General features: G+C 43.2%; 1 pseudogene; it reads right to left on the bottom strand.

Annotated features, from left to right (window-relative positions):
• Positions 1-321: 321 nt before the first annotated feature.
• The window catches only part of LOC124013578, an 81,911-nt pseudogene continuing 64,186 nt past the window's right edge, over positions 322-18,046 (bottom strand).

Here is an 18,046-nt window from a genome sequence, read left to right as displayed (position 1 = left end):
TTTTGCACAAATAGGCCTTTATTTTAAGAAAGAAAATGAAATTGAGAATTATGTCTTGGCCTTTTTTCATTTGTTGAGAGAAAAACAAGAAATCGAGATATATATCGTGAAGCGTCCAAACCTCTGGTTATATTGCCCAGCCCTAGCAGCAACACATGACAACACAGCATGGTAGCAACACAACATGACAACAACATGCTAGTAACACAACATAGCAGCAGCACAAAACATGTTACAAACATTTTTGGGCACAGACAACAGCATAAAGGGCATGTGTTTTTTCTTTTTTTTCTCATTTACATTTTAAAATCTGTCCGTTGTTTAGACTGTCTCCTGGATGGGGTGCTCGTAGCCATCGGCCCTTTCCACCTCAGCTCCGATGTCATCCCTGAGGACTTGGCTGTACTTCTGCCACCACCCTCACCGTGGAGCTCCATCAGTTGGCCTAACTCAAACTTGCACTTCTTCAGCATCTTAACCTTCCTGACGTAGATATGGTGGAGGGGGTAGATGGACTGGCAGGCCTTCACAATGTCCTTGCCAACGGAGTCAGGGATAAGCTTGTTGACGATTTCCTTCAGGTCGTCGGTCTGGACCTCACGGGTCATGATCTCCATCGTCTTCTTCCTGATCTGACGGACCTGCTGGTGCTGGGCGTACGACGTCTTTCTGATCTGGTTGGTGGGCTTCTTGGTGAAGCCAAAGCAGAACAGACGCAGGAGGTAGCCGTCGGTGGTCTTCACGTCCAAATGGGCCTCAATCATGGTCTGGCACTTCTTGACCATGGAGCACATCTTGTCCTGGGTCAGGCAGTTCTTACCCTGCACGTCGTCTGATATCAGTTTGAACTTGCAGAAGGCCCCTTTATCGTTCTGCAGGTCAGCAAGGCTCACCTCAAACATACGTCCCTTCCGACCATCAGAGGCGATTCTGGTTCTTGCCGACTGCCATAAAGGCTACTGGGAGTGAAAGAAGAGTGGTCATTGTAGTGGTCTCTGACTTTTGGTCAGACTTACTCAGGTGTAACAGACTTAAGTTTCAATGTTCAAGGTTTTAGAAGTAATCCAAGAAGTAGTCATCTAATATTTCAAAAGTATCTGTAATCTGGGGTGTTGCTTGCATGTGTTGCATGCCCGCACAAACACATGCTGTAATTGGTGCATGCTCTGGGATGGAAACGCTAGCCAGGAGTGGTCACCTGGGATTGCGGTTAGCTAGTTGCAAAGATCCAGATGGAAATGTTCAGAGTTTGCGATAGGAATCCGGGGATATGGAGAGAAATAGGTCCGTTATGCTCTGGTTTGAGTCACGCTGTTCGAACTGGCGAAAGCTTTCCGAGCTAAAGGTTAGCTGATGACCACTAGCAATGGTTTGCAAACTGATAGCTGGTAGGTAGTTATCTAGCTAGCTTCAGTTGAGGGATTCCGAAGTAAATAGAAATACTTTAGAAAAAATCAGATCCACACCACATTGGGTGAGGCGGGTTGCAGGAGAGTATTTAGAAGTTGAGGTTTAGGAAAATATTTTTAAAAAATATGCAAAGAAAATGAGGGAAAAAGATATATACAAACGGACACGGCTACGCCATCTTGGAAGAGTTCTCTCAGAAGAGTATGTGTATATAAACTTCCGACTTCAACTGTATTTGCACCACAACAACATATAGGACTCTGCACTGTAAAAAAATAATAAAAAGATTGACATTTTACATTAAATTACCAGTAGCACAGTAGGTTACTTTAAATTTACAGTAAAATACTGTCAGCACAGAAGCCAGTAAATCCCTGTAGATTTACGTGAGCTTTACTGAAACACAAATTTATCATGAAACACAAATTCATCATATTACTATAACACTTGACTACAGCAACATTTACATTGCATTACTGGAAGCCCAGTGGTTAGAAACTGTTTCAGATTCACAGTGCAGAGGCAGCTAGTGCCAACGAGGGACAGTATTTACAATATATGTATTTGATATAGGTATTTCAGTAGTTTTAATACCTATTTTGTCATTTGAGTTTCACTGGCCTGAAGAACAATTAAAGTATTTGTAACAATTTAATTAGAATGCTGTTGTCTGTGCCCAGAAATTAGAATTTTCAAATACAAAAATAAACTTGCAAGAAGCCCGCTAACTACAACAACATTCTCGGTAACGGTATCATAATTGTATTGCTTCATATGACTGTGGTTTATCTACCTTAGTTGAATGCACTGAATGCGAATCGCTCTGGATAAGAGCAGTGACCCAAATGTCAAGGTATTTTGTGTTTTTATTTATTTTACCTTTATTTAACCAGGCAAGTCAGTTAAGAACAAATTCTTATTTTCAATGACGGCCTAGGAACAGTGGGTTAACTGCCTGTTCAGGGGCAGAACGACAGATTTGTACCTTGTCAGCTCAGGGGTTTGAACTTGCAACCTTCCGGTTACTAGTCCAACGCTCTAACCACTAGGCTACGCTGCTGCCCCGTGTTAACAACAATATACCTTTTGATGTACGTTACTGTAATATTCACAATAACTTTCCACCAGCTTCCTGCAAGTTACTGTCAAATTAGCCTACTCTACTATAAGAAAGTAAATGCTACTGTAATTATAATATTGGTATTTTACATGCAAGGAGATTGGCTGATAGGTATTATTATATTACAGCATATTTATTAATAATTGGTGTTTTATACCACTTTGCACTTCAAGAGGCCTAAACAAAGGCTTCCGAATTGGATGTGATTGCAGGGCAAAACAGACCAAAAGGACTTTGCAAAACCCTCAACCAGTAAAGGTTGAAGACTTGCTGCCACTCTGGGCATGCCTCGAAATATGTTCATGAGCCAGTGATTCTTTCCCCACAATGTACCATCATTGACAGAATGCTGTAGTTAACATACAGCAAAACTGCAATGCAGTACTTTATTGTTAAATTGTATTGGAATACAATTACAACAATGGGCTAACAGTGTATACGTGTTGCACGCGTTAGTGAGAATGTTGTACCCCACAAAATACAGTACCATACAGTCTTTTTGAAAATCTAAAAACATTGTCCTGTAAATCTATGGTAACTTACTGGCTGCTGCTGTGCTGCCAGTATTTTACTGTAATTCAGGGCACTCCACAGAATACAGTGCCATACCCGTTTTGTTTTGTTCATGAACATAGTTCGAGGTGTGTCTCTATTTGTTACACCTGTTAACTGAAAGGCGGGAGTAGTTCTCTAACGGTTTAATGTACGTGGGGGACAGATCAGAGTGGCGGCAAAGTCTCAAACCTTTACTGGTTGAGCACTAATTCTGAAAGGCTACGGCGCTTTCACCAAATCGTGCCGAAAACGGTTCTTTACTCTGAGCTTCATTATCTGTTCACATCAGTGACATCTGCTAGTCAGCAATAAATAGCGGCGTTTGATTATCAGATAGAGGTATTTTTGTCTCCATTGTTTTAATAACACCGCAGCGATAAGTCGTTGGCGTCAGTAGCCTCTAATGAGTTGGAATACCAGGTTTGCATCTTTCATCAAGCTTCCCTTTTTTGCATTCAAGTTGACTATACATTTCTTTTTAAAGAATCCATGGCATTATTTAGGTTTCTTAAGACAGAAACTTATACTTAAATAAAACAAATTATTTGAACAAAAGTGCAGAGAGAAGCATTTTTAAATAGTGTACATTCAATGGGATTTGACTACATACCCTCGATGTGCTATAGTTCCCTACTCTACATGCTAAGCTACGGGTCAGTGAAAGATTTGGTACAAAATCCTAACTATATTTGCAAGTACGGTGTCCAGGAAAGGTCGGTGTATGTTAGCAGCTTGGAATCGGAAAAAAACTTCCCAGAACCACGGTGAAATTTTGCAACACACGGTTTGAAAAAGCATGTGATCAAACGAAGCTTTGGACGTCATCGATGACGTACTTCTGATAAAGTGATAGACGAATCGGCGCACTGCTTCGAGATTTCGAGGCATGCCTCGGAGTTCCGGTACCGAGCATAACGTCACTACAGTTTTTCCGTGTTGTCACTGCCAGTTTAGAAGCCTTTGTTAAGGCCTCTACAAGTGCAAGTGATATAAAACAAAGAATATGAATTAGTGTGCTGTAATATATAATTACATATAGCAGCCACACATGTCCCTGGCTGGCACAGAACCATCCCTATAATCTGCCCTTTGAGGGGAGAGAGAGAGTGTTGAGCACAGATTGCACTCTCTGTGTGATCTACAAAGGCAACCATCCCCCTATTCCCATCCGGCCCTGGAGGAAACAGACAGGAGTCGGTGGCCTTCAGGAACATCTGATAACAACAAATTAATTCAGCCAATCAATGTTCGTCAGCGCTGAGGCTGCAGGTCAGGGCCCCCGCGGAGGGGGTCTGAATGGAGCACATGCTCTTGACAGCACAGCAAGACAAGGGCCTAAACTCAGACACACACACACACTGACATGCAGACAGACAGAAACACACCCACCCACCAGATCATGCCGGATAATGAATGATTTGTATACAACTTCCTCTTTATGCAGAAATCAAAAGGAAAATCCAAGGTTGTCGAGACCGGTTAACTGGCTTCACCTTCAGCTCTATTTCAATTTAGGTCAAATATTTTTTTTGGGGGGTGGGGGGGGGGGTGTTGGCTATGCTGTTGAGGAAGATATCCAGATGTATTTTGGGTGTTGGTGAGTGTCTTAGGAACTACAGGGGTTATTTCTGTTGCATTTGATGGTTTGAGATAGAAAGCAGAGTGGGAATAAACATGTAGCACGATGAATGCTGTTCGTGAGACTAAACTGTAACAGGGGTTCCACACCCCACACCCTTTCTGCCATGCGTCTGAGTGTGACAGGTATGACATCTGGTGAGATCACACTGACACTTCCACTCCCCTCCCACCATCACACCCACTTTCCCACATGGTATTTCTCACATAGACGCACACGCACACACCGTGCAGTAAAACTCATTAGTACATCCTCACCATCCTCCGGGTTCACTGCCGCAAAACAAATGAACTGTTCTGGAGAAATGCTGGTCTTTTTCGATTTCTCTCTTTATCTCTCTTACACATCCCTCTTTCCTACCTCTGCCTCTCTGTCTCGCTCTCTTTCTCGTTCCGTCTTTTGCTTGTCTCCCTTGCATTAGTGAGGTCTCCATACAGTGAGTCATCCCTGAGCATGTGAACAGAGCTGTCGTCTCTTCCTTTTATCCCATAATAATCTCCTGAATCGTTACCTGAGGGCCTTAGATCCCCCACGCAGTCCAACATGCCATACAGCTCCACTGTACCCAGACCTCAGTGGTCCTAATTAGGCAAAATACCAGTGGAGAGGGGGACAAAACATGGCTCTCAGTTCTCCTGCCCACAATGGAGCTGCTGGGAACACTTGGGGATATCCCAGGCAATTTGCTGCACAACTCAACTCCTATTGCCAAACAGAGGCTATTCAGCTGAGCGTCGCTAGTAAGTGACAGTGTTTCATGCGCATCAATTGCCAACGGGTGGTGCTTGAGATATCAACTGAAGAAGACAAGCCATGTACGATAGCTTTTTTCTTCTTCTGTTGACAGGGCAGGTATCCGTCGCTCCTCTTCTCCTCTCGAGACCTCATCAAGATGGATCAGACGCCGCACTCAAATCAGATTCAAAGGCTGTGAGGAGCAGCTTGGTTCCCCGGCCTATGCTGATCGTCATAGTGACATTTTAAAGAACTGATGTCACATAGCTGGACAATTTCCACCCGGGTCTTTTTATGACAGATAGACAGGTTGGTTGCATTTCCCACACAATTTATTATATCGGCCGCGACATCGCAAGAGGAAAGAGTACATAATATATTCCTCTGTAAAGGCTGTCTGAGGACACAGCTTTGAAGATGTCACTATTAAGGGGAAGTGATACGGGGACATTTGAATTCCAAAGTGAAATGAGCTGCCTTCCATCCAAGCAGACACGATAGCAGCAACCCATTCCAGGGAACATAAAAGTTGTACCCGCCAGTGTGCAGTCCACTGCTGAAAAAGTGCATAAAAGCAAGAGGAACGGCTAGTCAGCTACATGGTACCTGATGAGGTACAACTAAGAGAGTAAATCACCATGCCTAGTGCTGTGCGTGCGTGCTCCCTCTCCTAACACCAGAAGTGGCCGGTAATTGCGTTTGATTGGATTTTCTGGCCAACTGGATTAGTTTATTGCCGTGAATCACAGGTCGTGGTTCGGCCGCTGATGGCTTTTCAGTGAGACGTGTGTTTGTCGTTCAAAACGCAGGTTATGTTTATCTATCATTTATTCGCCCCCAAAAATGTAAAAGTGTGTGCCTGTGTATCACGATTGCATAATGAAGTGAGGAAGGTTCAATCTTAGGCATAACAACGGCATGGTTTTGGCATGGTATAATTATTATATTATGATAAGCTAATTTACATAATTTGAGTCAATTGGAGGTGTACCTGTGGATGCTTTTCAAGGCCTACCTTCAAGCTCACTACATCTTTGCTTGATATCATGGGAAAATCAAAAGAAATCAGCCAAGACCTCAGAAAACAATTGTAGACCTCCACTAGTCTGGTTCATCCTTGGGAGCAATTTCCAAACGCCTGAAGGTACCCACGTTTATCTGTACAAACAATTGTATCCAAGTATAAACACCATGGAACCATGCAGCAGTCATACCGCTCAGGAAGGAGACTGGTACACTTCACAAAATGGATGGCACCATGAGGAAGGAACATTACATGGATATATTGAAGCAACATCTCAAGACATCAGTCAGGAAGTTAAAGCTTGGTCACAAATGTGTCTTCCAAAGGGACAATGACCCCAAGCATACTTCCAAAGTTGTGGCAAAATTGCTTATTGACAACAAGGTCAAGGTATTGGAGTGGCCATCACAAAGCCCCGACCTCAATCCTATAGACATTTTGTGGGCAGAACTGAAAAAAGCGTGTGCGAGCAAGGAGGCCTACAAACCTGACTCAGTTGCATTAGCTCTGTCTGGAGGAATGGGCCAAAATTCACCCAACTTATTGTGGGAAGCTTGTGGAAGGCTACCCAAAACGTTTGATCCAAGTTAAACAATTTAAAGGCAACGGTACCATATACTAATTGAGTGTATGTAAACTTCTGACCCAACGGGAATGTGAATCATTCTCTCTACTATTATTCTGACATTTCACATTCTTAAAATCAAGTGGTGATCCTAACTGACCTAAGACAGAGGAATTTTACTAGGATTAAATGTCAGGAATTGTGAAAAACTAAGTTTAAATGTAATTGGCTAAGGTGTATGTAAACTTCCGACTTCAACTGTACATGTTTACTGCTGCTTGGCTGCTGGTACTAAATACTTTGGCGCTACAGTCAGCATGAAAATTAAAAATGCAAGAATTTGATATAGAGAAGAATAGTAAATAAATCATGTTGGAGGGGGCAATAGTTCAGTTGCATCAACAGAATTATTTAAAGTCTATAATAACTTCCATAAAAGATTTGTATCCTTTATTTAACGAGGCAAGTCAGTTAAGAACACATTTCCGGCCAAACCCGGACGATGCTGGGCCAATTATGCGCCGCCCTATGGGACTCCCAATCACCACCGGTTGTGATACAGCCTGGAGTCAAACCAGGGTCTGTAGTGATGCCTCTGGCACTGAGATGCAGTGCCTTAGACCATTGCGCCACTCGGGAGCCCAGAGTGGAAATTGTCCAGCTATGTGACATCATTACTGTACATGTCAGTATGAATATTTACCCAGTATATCATACAGCAACTAGGAACAGGAGTTTTTCTAGAACATGGCATGGTCTAGAAAAAACAACAGACCCTAGTTCTAGCCTGCGAGTTGGTCCTTGTCAGATCAGTTAGTTAAACTCAATATAGCTACAACACAAACAATCACACTCTGAGAAACCAGAGCCTGACAGAAAAGCACAACAACACATTTACACCCTGATGGCGCGATGGGATAGGTGCCTTATCACACATCCATTTGTATTACAGTGGGCTAGCAGGCCCCACTCCTTCTATTTGCCTTTATAGATTTGTTTTTGATGGAGCGCTATGCTTGTGCCACCTGCCAAATGGCTATGGCAGAGGGACCAGTCGAGAGCTAAATAGCTTTTTATTTGCAGGGCGGATAAATGAGCTAGCTCACTGTAAAAGGACATAACCAATCAGCCAGTGGAATCAGGACAGGACATCCTCAAATGAAAAACAACAAACCGGCTGGCATCTTATTGGAGCTTGCTGTTGTATTTCTATTACCCAATCTCCTAACAGATATCTCATTTAACTCTGGTCAAAATAAGCCATCGGAATCAACTAAGTCTTGGAGTGTGTGTTTATTTGCCAAGCAAAAGCGGTAGCACGCACACACACACCCACTGGGGTCAATAAAAAACAGGAGGACTGCCGAATGGATGTTTTCAGATGTCGGTTAAACAATAAAGGATCTATTTGGGAGCTATGATGTTGAATGTCGACCTCAGTGTCTATCCCCATTGAATCACAAAAACGAAAGGGAAAAAAAACTCTTCAGTGACTCTCTATATGACCACAATTCCCTCTGTTATTTCAGAAGTAGCTACTTGCATCTCTTTGGCCTCCTCCTCTAGAAAATTACCCCAACTCTGACTGTAACCACTCGTTCAATTCCCCACTCAATAGTTAAAAAAAAGAAGAAATCAAGCTCAATGCCAAATTAACAAATATTCTGAAGTAGCTGGATTCCAGGCACTCGGCAAAGAGGTGGGCTTTTGTTATGATAACCAAAATAGATTTTCTGTCATATTCACAAATGTCACTAATACTTTAACTGTATATGTAATTGATGCATTCTCCATATCCACTGAGGTGGTAGGTTTCGAAAATCACATGGGATTGATACAATTCAAATCAAATGAAATGTTATTTGTCACATGAGCCGAATACAACAGTGAAATGCTTACTTACAAGCCTTTAACCAACAATGCATTTTAAGTCATCAATGCATTTGTTGATGAAGCCAGTGACTGATGTGGTGTACTCCTCAATTGGAAAAATCCTGGAACATATTCCAGTCTGTGCTTGCAAAACCGCCCTGTAGCTTAGCATCTGCTTCATCTGACCACTTTTTTATTGACAAAGTCACTGGTACTTCCTGCTATAGTTGTTTGCTTGTAAGCAGGAATCAGGAGGATAGAATTATGGTCAGATTTGCCAAATGGAGGGCGAGGAAAATCTTTGTACGTGTCTCTCTGTGTGGAGTAAAGGTGGTCTAGAGTTTTTTTCCCGACATGCTGATAGAAATGAGGTAAAAAGGATTTGAGTTTTCCTGCCACTAGGAGCACCGCCTCTGGGTGAGCATTTTCCTGTTTACTTATGGCCATATACAGCTCATTGAGTGCGGTCTTAGTGTCAGCATCTGTTTGTGGTGGTATGTAGACAGCTACGAACAATACAAATGAAAACTCTCTAGGTAAAAGAGTGAGGTCTACAGCTTATCATGAGATACTCTACCTCAGGCGAGCAAAACCTCGAGACTTCCTTAGATTTTGTGCACCAGCTTTTGTTTACAAATATACATAGATCGCCACCCCTTGTCTTACCTGTCATGACTGGCCTGCTCGGGTCAGGTTACCGTGGACCACAATCCTGCAGAGAGATCTCTCACACCCACCAGAGGGGAAGAGATTGAGAGGTATGGAGATGGCGGGGGGGGTTTATGACACCTCATACCCATTATAAATCTTAAGGCAGCAGACAAAATTCCTCTGTCCTCTCAGTAAGGAGAACCGGCCTCAGAATATTAACATGCAATAAATGAACTTTGGGACAATAGGTTTCGTCGGCCACAATGGTGGTAATGACGATAGATGGAATATGAAAATGAATGTCATTTTTGTTGTTATTAAAAGTTAAAGGATGACGTTATAATGAAAACATTGTAACTTTAAGCGTTTTCCTAATATGTGCCTGATGTTTGCTTATTGTTACCTTGTGTGGAAAATGTTCAGATCAAAGAGGATGTTTTTGTGAAGATGAAATGTGAAATTGGATCTGAGTAAAATCCAGACCTTGCCTCGTAACTTGGTACACCCAGAGAATTGCACTAAAAGGCGGAAATGCCCAATTCTGTCCTGAGGGTATAAAACATGTGAGTTAAGAATGAACATATTAGACTAAGTGGCACTGAGCTGCAGCCAAGGTCTGAGTGGAAAGCAAACCCAAAACGCAACGCGAGGTTGAAGAAGACAAAGGAACCTTTTAACAACCTATGCTATGGACGAGTAGCTGTATCACCAATCTCTAAGGACTCTACACTGTTTTCCTTCACACGCTGGAACCTTCCACATGGCTGATTAGCCAGACCACTAAGAGTGAAGACACTGACATCGTGAGGAGAAACAGAGAGTTACACTCGGTAACCGAAGACGGATCGTCATCAGAGAAGTCTGAATCCGGTCCACACAGAGACACCCATTGGAGACCTTCAACACGTAATTACATCATTATATTCTGACCCATAAGAGAGGCAGGTTGGTTGCAAGGTTAGGGTTCAAATCAGCGTAGCAAGTGTGTGTTTCTCTCTCACTCTGTCTCTCTTTTGAAATCCCCATTTTGTGTATCACGTGTCATATTGTGTTGGCCCGCTAGGGACCTGTTGTCACACCCTGGCCATAGAGAGGCTTTTATTCTCTATTTTGGTTAGGCCAGGGTGTGACTAGGGTTGGCATCCTATGTTCATTTTCTATGTTTTGGATTTCTGTGTTGTTTGGCCAGGTGTGGTTCTCAATCAGAGGCAGCTGTCTGTCGTTGTCTCTGATTGAGAACCATACTTAGGTAGCCTTTTCCCACCTGTGTGGTGTGGGTAGTTGCTTTCTGTTTTTGTGTCTGCACCAGACATAACTGATTCGGTTGTGCTCTTTGTTCAGTGTTCAGTTCCAAATAAAAAGATGAACACGTACCACCCTGCACCTTGGTCCTCACCTTCTTCCACCAACAGTCGATACAGAACTACCCATCACCAAAGGACCAAGCAGCGTGGTAAGGAGGAGCAGCGCTATCTGGAGAAATGGACATGGGAGGAGATACTGGAAGGCAAGAGACCCTGGGCACAGGCTGGGGAGTATCGCCGTCTGCAGGAGGAACTGGAGGCAGCTAAGGCTGAGCGGCACCACTACGAGGAGTTAGCATGGCTGGCAAGGAAGACCGAGAGGCAGCCCCCCCCCCCCCCCAAAAAAAGTGGGGGAAGCACACGGGGAGTGTGGCAGAGTCAGGAGTCACCTGAGCCAACTCCCCGTGCTTACCGTAAGGAGCCGCCGATGGTACCAGAGCCAGTCGGGGTGGAATTGGAGGTGAGCGAATGGAGCGAAGCAGAGACAGTGAAAAAGTTAATGGGGAGATTGGAGGAGAGAGTAATGAGGGAGTTGGTGCATGAGGCACGACATCCGCCCGACGGAGCGAGTCCGGGATTTGATGTCACCTGAGTCAGCTCTCCATACTCGTCCTGAGGTTGAAGAAAAAGTATTCCTCCAGCACGGGGTGAGTAATCGCTGTCCTGATATCTGGAAGCCCTTTTCAGTCATAAGACACGGTGGCAGAAACATTACGTACAAATTAACTAAAAAACATACACAATGGGACAATTGGTTACGGGATCGTAAAACGGCAGCCATCTCCTGCGGCGCCATCTTTGCAATTCACATCATAATGAAAATAGGTCAGTCCCTTATTATCATAACTATAGGCTAGCCTATATGTTATATTGATACTCTCTTTATTATTCTTCCTATTAGACATTCACAGACTTGCTGTTGGCAAGACCGTTTCCCTTAACTGTCGCCACTGAATTGCAAATCAAATAATTATGCAGTTGCTTATTTTGCTTATGATACAAAGTGCTCAGGCAAAGGGGAGGCAGAATGCAATCCTTTCAGGAGAAAGAGACAGACAGTGATTGCCTTGCGGATGCTGCATTCAGGACGGGGCTAGTGAATAAACCACTCTCATTACAGAACACCTGTGATAAAAGCAACAAGCTGGGTGAATGTACGAAGCAGGCTGGCTGGCTGGAGGTTGGAGGTTCGAAAAGAGGGACCCTGTTTGAAAAACACTTCCTGCGTTATCGTGTGTGTGAAGATCCATTAGCGGTTTGCACCAGCTCCTCCCAAAGCTTCTAGAAACTAGAAACATGCCCTCAGAGCCCAACATCTACATCAACAGACAGAGCAACAGCAAAGGAGACCTCCGTGGGCACACACTGTACCTACCAACAACCATGAAACAATGTATCAACAACCTACCACCATGTAGTACATGTACCGTACAGTACACAGAGGCAGACTGAGTCTGCCTGGTGTAGACTGGTATGCAGGGCAACCATAGGGCAACCAACCACAGTGTATTTTAATGATTTATATTTCAACTTTATTTAACCAGCCATTTAATGGAGAATAATGTATTTTACAGGCACAGAGAACAGTGTGCTTTGTGCTTACAAACCACAGAGCACCACAATCATTGGCACAACCATACAGAAGCCATATAAGGTAAATTAACAGTAGATGCTTCACACAAGGACAGACAACACTGGCAGGTATAAGATACAGTCACTGTTTCTCATGCAGGTATGTGTGTGGCCAGCGCCCCAGCAGCTAGCTAAACCTCTCCAGTGTCCGACATCAGTGAGATAACCCCATGCCTGCAGATCACACACGCACACACACACACACACTTACGCATGCACACACCCACATACGCAGGCACAAGCACACACCGTAAGCACGCATGCACAAAAAAACAAGAAAACGCACAGAGAGCTGTCATGGCCATCTCGGCGACAGGCTGATGATCCTATCAGAGTCAATGTTTGCTGAGGGCCAGGCAGAACCCAGTGGCCAGATGGCATTTCAGAGATCCTGATACAAGTATAGGCTGCTGAGGTCAACACGTCGAGGCAGACAGATCAGACAGGTCAACAATCTCCCCCAGTCAGTCACTCCATCTGTCCGTCTGAGGGAGAACGAGAAGGAAGAAAACCCTACAGGACGTGCCAACGTTGCTAATTTCTTGTAGAAGGGAGGGAGAGAGAGAGTGCGAGAGAGACAGAGAGAGAGTGTGAGAGAGAGAGAGAGTGTGAGAGAGACAGAAAGAGAGGGAGAGACGGGGAGAGAGAGAGAGACATTTACATCATACAGACATCATACTCAATGATAGTTCGTAACTGTATAGAGAGAGAGAGATAAGTTTTCATCATATAGACCGAGGTAGAAATATCTCAAGGATTTATGGGTCCACGTAGATAAATGATTTGTGGTAAATAGTGCTGTGTCAGCAAAAACTTTCAATATCCCCTCTCTTTCCTCACCAAGATGGCATGGCTGAGTGATGCGCAAATGCCACAGTCTATTTGCATTGTGCCCAGTGATTCATCTGCAGGGGGTGAGATCTGAGATGCTGCCAACTACAGTACATACACTGTGACAAATTGCTGTAAATTTACAGCAAAACTTTTACAGTTAGCTACTGTAATTCTGTATTATAGTACTGTACAGAACAATGCATTATGCAATGTTACAATAACATTTTACAGTAAAGTATTGTATTATCTTTTTTGTTCTATATTTACAGCAGCATACTGTGAATTACGGTGCATTGTGGGAAAATGTTGTGAGCAGCGAAAGAATCTCTGGCTCATTAGCACATTTGGAGGTGTGCCTTATAAAAGAGGCTATACTTGTTGCACCTTTGTAAGTAAGAGTGAGGTACCAATTTAAGTGATATGTGGTAGTAGTTCCCTAACAATTAAATGTACATAGGGGATAGATCAGAGTGGCAGCAAGTCTCAAACATTAAATGGTTGAGTGTTTAGCCAAGTCCCTTTTGATGTGTTTCGCCCACAGTCTCTGCCAGATTTAGAATCCACTGTGAAGGCCTCTACAAGTGTCGGTAATATGAAACACCAAATAGTTATTGGTATGTTGTAATATACATATGTTATAGTTAAAATGCAATTGAACAACATAGTACTGTATTGCTGTTCTGCCGTATAATTTACTGCAGTATTCTGTAAATCGTGGTGCATTGTGGAAAGGGAGGGGAAAGAAATGCTTGTCTCTTTAACATATTTTTGAGGCGTGCCTTCTAAGTGACTCTATTTGTTGCACCTGTTAAGTGAGAACGCTTTACCAATTGAACTGATATGTGGTAGTAGTGCCCTAACAATTGAATATATTTTGTGGACAATAAGTGACAGTGGGTCTTAAACCTTTAATGGTTGAATATTACACGGTCTCCTTTTGTCCCTGTAATCACATCCGGGTTGGAAGCCTTTGCTAAGGCCTCTAGAAGTGCAAGTGATATAAAACACCAAATGTTCATAAATATGCTGTAATATCAAAATGCCTAGCAGCCAACCTGCTTGCGCTAATCCCATATCATTACAGTAAAATACCAGCATGAATACAGTCACATTTACTTTCTTACAGTATAGCAGGCTCATTTTACAGTCTTGTAATGTCATTGCTCTGCATTTTTCAGTAATGTACAGGAAGCTGGTGATTAGTTACTGTGAATATTACGGTAACATAACATGGACTAGCCAGAGATAGGCTAAGATACATTCAAAAGGAGTCTTGTTACAAATACAGGATATGCCGAAGACCATTGTACTTTCTAATGACTTTGATACGAGGTTTTTAATCAACCTTCGGCGAATGCACTGACTCTAAGTTGCTCTGGACATGAGCATCTGCTAAATGCAGAGCCAGATCAATGCAGAGGTTTTACCGGGGCTGAAGCCGCTGGTGGACCCAGGCCGTCAGGCCCAAGAAGCAAGTGTTTCCTTTATTTTGGCAGTTAGCTGTATGCCTACAGTCGGGAAGGCCACCGTTTGGGCAGCATTGTGTGCCTTATATAGGCTACAGCTTGCTGCGTATAATCCATTGAAGGATTTTGTAGCCTCACCCTGGCAATTTGACTGTTAAACTCATTGCTACACCAGCAATAGATGCCAGTCCTGATTTGAATGGGAACTGCGGCTGTCTGTTTGCCTTTTTTTTTTTGCGTGCGAAAAACGTACAGTTTGGAAAGCAAACGCTGCTGAAAAGAGAAGACTAATCTGTCTGTAGAACCAATAGAAACAAGTTTTCTCAACGACTCACAATTTGTAGCTAACAGCAGCACTTTTTTTCAAAGCAGCTCATCTTGTGATAGGCTATTGCCACAACGAGCGCATCGGCCATCACCTTGAGTAGACTATGGCTTCATCTTAATCGTTATTGTAGGTGAGTCGGGGGGGCCTATGATTTCTTAATCCCCATCTAAATGACCAAAATGTAAATGTTAAAAATGAACATTTGGAAAGCAAACTGCTGGGTGTCACTTAGCAGACGCTCTTAACCAGACTGACTTAGAGTCCGTGTTAAAGGTAAACAAGAACATACCACAGTCATAGGAAGTAGAAATATTATGTTACTGGTACAGAGAATGTTGTAGTTAAGCGGGCTATTTGCAAGTATGCATTTGTATTAGAAAATACAAAATACATGTATTCTTTTTAAACTGGTCCAAAATAGGCCACATGAATTGTAGTTCAGGCCAGTGAAATACAAATGACAATATAGGTATTGAAATACATATATCAAATACATGTAACAGAAATACTGCCCGTTGTTGGCACTAGCTACCTGCACTATACATCTGCAACAGTTTACTAACCACTGTGCTTCTGTTAATGCACTGTAAATTCTATAAATACAGCATGTTGCTGTAGTTAGTTGTTTCAGTAATATTCTTTAAATCTGTGTTACAGTAAAGGTCCTGTAAATTTACAGTAATTTACTTGCTTCTGCTCTGGCAGTAAATTTTTGTACATTTACAGTAATCTGCTGGCTACTGTGCAGCCACTAATGTACTGTAAAAATGACAGTATTTTTTTAACGGTTTACAATTTCCTGTCTAAAACGTTCAAAGGAAGACCATTTTGATTCGGAGCAGGAGAGAGGATTTTGAAATCAGCATATGGTTTCCAACTTTCTCTCTTTCTATTTCAGAGGAGCCAGAGAAACATGTTTTCAAAGGAATATCAAAGTCAACCTTAGTAAAGAGTAGCCCCCTGGCTTTTGATTAAAAAAATAAAATAATAAAATATCCAGAAAGGCTTTAAAAAAGCCACTCAAATCAAATGTAGAAATGTTTGATTGCTGTGGTCTATTATAAAGATATTACTATACATTATTTTAGGCTAGTATATTTGTGTACTTAATCCCTACTCAGTGTTTCAGGTTCTTTATGCAATGTCCATCATCTAACCTTGGCTGCAACTTACCTTGGCTTTTAATTAAAACAAACGTATGGCCCACGTGGTCAGCAAAGTAGGTCACACTAACACAAGATGCTTTGCTGCATTGATACGCTGTTAGCTCCTCTTCGTGTGGCAATTAGTGTGGCTGGTCTGGGCAAGGAACATGGAAAAAGGAGAGGAGGATTTGCTCAGTCGTTCCTACAAGGTCACATGCTTTCCAGCCAGTAATAATTGTTCTCCATCTCACAGCTCCATTAAACTGACTGATGCATTTTGACATGTCAGAGCAATAGGACCAGGGAAGTTCAATTAGAGCTGGGGCTTAATGCGGTGGAGAACGTTGCAAGCCCTGATATGAGGTTACAACCAGACCCAAATCAATAAGAGGAACACATTTCTAAGCTACGGCTCTTATAGCTTTACCTTAGAAGACCCTGGGACTGGTAAATGTGGACTGAGAGTGCACACCACACACACACAAATCAATAAGAGGAACACATTTCTAAGCTACGGCTCTTATAGCTTTACCTTAGAAGACCCTGGGACCGGTAAATGTGGACTGAGAGTGCGCGCACACACACACACACACACACACGCACACGCACACACACACACACACACACACACACACACACACACACACACACACACACACACACACACACACACACACACACACACACACACACACACACACACACACACACACTCTCTCTCTCTCTCTCTCTCTCTCTCTCTCTCTCTCTCTCTCTCTCTCTCTCTCTCTCTCTCTCTCTCTCTCTCTCTCTCTCTCTCTCTCTCTCTCTCTCTCTCTCTCTCTCTCTCTCTCTCTCTCTGCAGATTCACATTGAGTTGACTCCTCATTAGTTTGACTGAATAGTAGTCTCTTGGTTACCATGTGAGCTACAGAAAAAAGCTACACCTTCCTCACATGCGAGTTCCCTCTGCAGTACGGCCGTACCTCTTGACCTTGTGCCAGGCACACACACAAACACACACTCAAATCCACACAGAAATGCATGCACCCGCACACACACACAAACACACACCGCTTCAGCTGCAGTATGGTGGTACCTGTTGCCTTCCTCATGATCTACATAAAACACAAACACATCCACCCTCACACTCCTCCCCAAAACACACTCCCACATGGGCAGTGTCAGCCAGGGGAGACGCGTGGCAGCGGCAGGCCAGCTGGGACACTCTTTGTTCCGGTATGATAATTAAACGGAGGAGCAGCAGCCTCAAAGTGACGCGGCTGTCACACTATTTCATGCCTCCGACAGTTCCATTTCCTCCCGACAGCCATGTGGCGCAGCCAAGCCCCCATATAACTGCCACCACACCACCACCTTCCAGCGGCCTGAGTGGCTGATTTATGTACGAGGCGTGTGCAATTATATGCTCCCTCGGGGACCAAACCTATTTGATTTTCAGGGGCAATTAAACAGTCCACCGTGGGCTCGCAAAATGGAATATGATATACTGGGAGATACTGATGAGTCTGAGCTTTCCAAAGGGGGACTTTACAACAAACAAACCCCAAAAGGGCATGGAGGAGGAGTTTTGCTGTATTTATAAATTCTAATGACATCTGCCTATGATTTACAGTGCCTTCAAAAATAATTCACACCCCCTGACTTTTCACACATTTTGTTGTGTTACAAAGTGGGATTTTGACGGATTTAATTGTCATTTCTTGTCAACGATCTACACAAAATACTCTGTAGTGGCAAAGTGGAAGGCAACATTCTAACATTTG

This window comes from Oncorhynchus gorbuscha, linkage group LG25, assembly GCF_021184085.1.
Source record: "Oncorhynchus gorbuscha isolate QuinsamMale2020 ecotype Even-year linkage group LG25, OgorEven_v1.0, whole genome shotgun sequence".
Taxonomy (NCBI): domain Eukaryota; kingdom Metazoa; phylum Chordata; class Actinopteri; order Salmoniformes; family Salmonidae; genus Oncorhynchus; species Oncorhynchus gorbuscha.
The sequence above is the reverse complement of the archived record's forward strand: the minus strand, read 5'-3'. Positions and strand labels throughout refer to the sequence as shown.